Here is a 4901-nt window from a genome sequence, read left to right on the forward strand (position 1 = left end):
TAAATAAAGAAAATTAAATAAATAAATAAAAGGGCTCATTTCATTAGGTAGAGCCACCTGGATAATTAAAAATAAAAATAAAAAATAAAAACAATTGAATGTGACAACATTCACATACGGGTTCCACATTGCTGCCTCTTGAAATAAGAGAAGGGGAAGGTCTGTGTGACAGTCTGGAGTATCCAGAGCAGCCCTGACTTCCATCTTTGAGGCCTTGTTGTACAGGCTTCTTGATGAGCTGGGCCTTGTGGACAGACTGAGTTACCTTGTGGGGCAAGTTATCATAGGAAACCCAGGGAGTTTGTAACTGCCCAACTATAATACACAGTGAACTCTTTTCTCCAGAAGTTTGATTTGAACCAAGAGCAGCTACAGGCCTAAAATTTAAGGAATAAATTCAGTTACAGTAATTACAAACCATAGTAATACACGTAAATATTTTTAAGTTACTTTAAAGTAATTACTCTTGCATGTTAAAAGTATTATAACTATGCTGAAAAATTATAGAGAAAGTATAACACATGATCCCATTACTCCTTCATACAAAATAAAATAACATTTATTTATTTACTTTAAAGTAAAATGAAATAAAAGACTAGCACCAGCCTTTAGTTTTATTTGTGGGTCAATTTAAAATTTAAATCAAAACAGTTTATATTAGATCAACCAGAAAAAAAAAACAGTTTATATTATATGAGTTTTTTATTCCTTTGAGTTTTAAAAAGTATTTATTTATTTATTTATTTGGCTGTGCCGGGTCTGAGTTGCGGCACGCAGGATCTTTGTTCTTCACTGCCACGTGCAGGATCTTTAGTTGTGGCATGTGGGATCTTTAGTTGAGGCATGTGGGCTCTTAGTTGCAGGATGCGAGACCTTGTTGCCTGACCAGGGATTGAACCTGGGCCCCCTGCATTGGGAGCACAGAGTCTTAACCACTGGACTGCCAGGGAAGTCCCTATTCCTTTGATTTTTAATTAATATTAATTTTATGTGTCTTTTAAATTATTGTTGTATGACTTATTGGAACATCCTGAAAATTTTACACTGACCTTAGCCCCTATAATTGGACACATAGTTTATAAACATATCTTAGTTAACTGAGGAAAGGCTAAACAAAAATTATTCTTCTTTTCTTCCTGTTTCTACTTGCTGTTTGCTATTTATAAATCATCATGCTCCTGGTAACTTAGAATTCAAATGTGGGTTCAATCCATATCTCATGGAATAATGATGGATAGTGTGTAAAACAGCCTGTAGTCCACAAGAAACATTAAATAAATGTGAACAACTCTTAAGTTCCTGTCTCACCCATCTCAGGTTTTGTGTTTCAGTCGCTGCTCCCTTAGTTCAGGCCCTCACGGCCTTCATTCTAACTTCACTGTTAATTCTGCAGGTTTTGTTTTTTTATCCTTGGCATAGCACACAATATAGGTAGAAAGTGTAAAAGAACGTAAGTTTTTGAGTCAAGTAAGCTCAGCCAGGATTGATCCCTAGCTCTGCTTTGTCCCTGCTGTATGAAATTGAGAAGTAGCTTACCCACTCATATCCTCAGTTTTCCCCTCTATGAAGTGGGGACAGTAATACCTAATTAGCAAGGTTTTGTCCGGATTCATGATGACCATACATTAAGTGCTCAGCACAGTGCCTTGTAAAGCAAATGCTTCTGAAAGAATAAATATTCTTATGAATGGAGTCTTCTGTCCTTTTGAGAGTTGCCACTTGACTGAGGATGAATATTGTTATCATAATCATCCCAGTACTAATCCAAAGGTCTGTCTTGTCCGACTTGGGGAAAAGAGAATTTCAGGCTACTGCAGCTTCTAGACCAATCATATGATCCTTGCTTTTAAGGATGTAAAAGTGAGGAGTAGCTTTGTCATTGTCATATTTGAGAAGAAAAAGAAGGGGGGGCATGTGAGAATCAGCAAAAACAAATTTTGGAGAATTCCTATAGCAAGAGAAGGCAAAGACATTTATTTAACTCTCTTAATTATTGTGAAAATAATCTGACTACAACCCATTTGATCAATGTGAGTGGGACCCAAAACTCTGGGAAGTGGTGTTTTTCTTCTCTGATTTCAATTTCATCTGCTATAGTACTTATATGAAATTGGATGAATTACAGCAGCTGAAAAGATGAAGTGGCTGTTAGTTTCTGTAAGAAGGACTGATGACAAAAATTGGCCTGGACAAAAATACCAGTTATAATCACCAGCCAACTGGTAAGGGGGAGGAAGTGCTATTCATCCCTAATTCCAACTGTTAATTACCTAAAAATATATACATTTCTTACTTATATTTTTGGCATATCATGATTTAATCAAAACATGGTCTGTCATAAGTTTAAGAGAAGCATATTCAATTTATAGGGCATCTTTTAACAGTGTAGTATTCCTGATGATTCAGTGCAATAAAATTTAAAAGAGTAACAGGCTAATAGACAATATTTAGTGTTGTTAATATACTAATATCCTAAATCAGGTGCCAGATGACAGAATGTTATACTTATTCCTAAGCTATTTTACAGTTTGCATGATGAAATCTGAGCTTTTTGGCAGAGAAGTTCTGTAGGGTTAGGCAGAGATGGTAATTGCAGGTGCTTGGAAGTTATATCCAGGATTCTCACGTGGAAAATAAACTCAGTGCTGGATCCATGGTGACGAATGTGCATACGTAAAGAACATTTACACATGTATTAAAGTATCTGTTATAGAACCTACCTTTTATTATTTATAAGACATAGGTCAAGACAGCCTTTTTCTTTGAGTCTCAGTTTCTTGTCTGTGAAGTGGAGTAATAAAAAATAAGTTGAAATAATATTAACATTATTAATGTTTCAAATGATTAGAATTAATCAAGTGCTTAACTTAAATGTTCCAAGAACTACTCAGATGGCAAACGGTTAAACCTCACATTATTTATTTACTTATACTTGAATATAAGTGTATTTAAACATCAGTATACTAAGTATAAACTTATTATACATAAATCACCCAGTATTCAAGATAGATTCTATTACTATCTTTCTCTGTAGAAGAGGGGACAACAAAGCACAGTGAGATTAAGAAACTTGCTCAATTTTATGCAGCCATCAATGATGAACACTGTATGTGAACACAGGAAGTAAGACACCCAATCCTGCCATCTTAACCATTCCATCAACACCCTTTCCTACGGGGAATATATTCAGAAGAAGGAATTGCAATTGTAACTATAGTTGTTATTACCTAGGAAAATGATGAACATTGTTACTGAAGTTGGCAGGAGTCCAGCCTATCATACAAATACAGATTTTGCTCAAACATAGAATCATTACACATGTTTAGGGAAGATTTCACTAAGAAGAGACTTTTCAGCTGGCCCTTGGAAAGTGCACAAATTTTGAAGGTGAAGGGGATAGTGTCTTAGTCAATTTGGGTTGCTATAACAGAATTTCATTGATTGGGTGGCTTGAAAATAACAGAAATTTACTTTGCATCATTGTGGAGGCTGGGAAGTCCAAGGTCAAGGTGCCAGCAGATTCAGTCTCTGGAGAAACCTGCTTCCTGGTTCATAGACAGCCTTCTTGCTGTGTCCTTACATGGTGGAAGGGATAAGAAAGCTCTCTGGTGTGTCTTTTGTAAGGGCACTAATTCTGTTCATGAGGGCTTCACCCTTATGACCTGATCATTTCCCAAAGATCCCACCTCATAATACTATCCCACTGGGGGTTAGAATTTCAACATATATATTTTGGGGGGAAACACAAACATACAGTCTGTAGCAGACAGGTATGGTTGTTGGATGAGGAAGGGAAGTAGGAAACATTTTTTTTTTTTCAATTAAAGGGAGGAATTGTTTCATTGGTACGGAGTTAGGAAAAGACTGATATGACTAGAAATTTGAGAAACTCTCTCTAGCATATTCTAGATCATGTTGTGGTGTGCGGAAGAGGAGGTTGTATGAGAATTCGACACTAGGCAATGAAGTATAGCAATCAGAACCACTGGAGCTTTACCATCAATAATCTAATGGCCAACGAACTTTTTAAATGACAAGTGGGAAAAGAGAAGTGAGGAGATGATAGGACCCACTTACATTTTTTAGAATTCTGTGGTTTTCATAATGTTGAAGTTCAGACTAAAGGAAAGAGAATCTGTTGGCAAGGGGAACCAGCCAGTGATAGGATTTCTACTTCCATTTGGCTCTACTGTAGAATAATGCAGCCCTATTTCCTGTCAGTGGGAATCTCTGTTGTTTTTAAGATCTCTCATTTATAGCATTTCTTCTAGATTTCCCCAGCTTTGTACAATTTAAAGAAATATTCCAGAACACTGAGTTCTACGCTCATTATAAAACTGTCAGAAGTGATTTTGTTGTGACCTAATGTGTGGGCAGCTACAGAAAAACACATTATCAGCTGGTACAAAAAAATGTCCTAATAGAAAAAGCTGTACAAGGATGGGTTTGGTAGTTCTAGAGGTAGTGAGCTCCCTGAGAGCACAGGACTGCACAAGAGAGTGCAGATGGGATACAAGGAGCAGTTAGATTTAAAACATTAATGTATGTAAGAATCATCTGAGGACCTTGTTAAAAATTTAGATTCTAGTATTCAATCCTAGAGATTTAGTAAGTCTGGGTGGGTCCCAGAGATATTCATATTTAATAGGGCTCTCAGATGTTTTTGATTGAGATAAGCTGTTGGTTCACTTTTAAGAAACAACAACCTTGATATTCTCTTTATGCTTTTAATATTAAATCTTAGTTACTCACTGGAATGAGCCTTTTAGATCCTGGGCAACATATTTGGAACCCAGCAACAGTGAGTGGAGGCACCATGTAGGGTGGCGGTGGCAGTGGCGGTGGTGGCAGTGGCGGCAGTGGTGGCAATGGTTTCTGAATAGAACTTACACTATGTTTTC

Source organism: Balaenoptera borealis (genome assembly GCF_965194805.1).
Source record: "Balaenoptera borealis genome assembly, chromosome: 19".
NCBI lineage: Eukaryota > Metazoa > Chordata > Mammalia > Artiodactyla > Balaenopteridae > Balaenoptera > Balaenoptera borealis.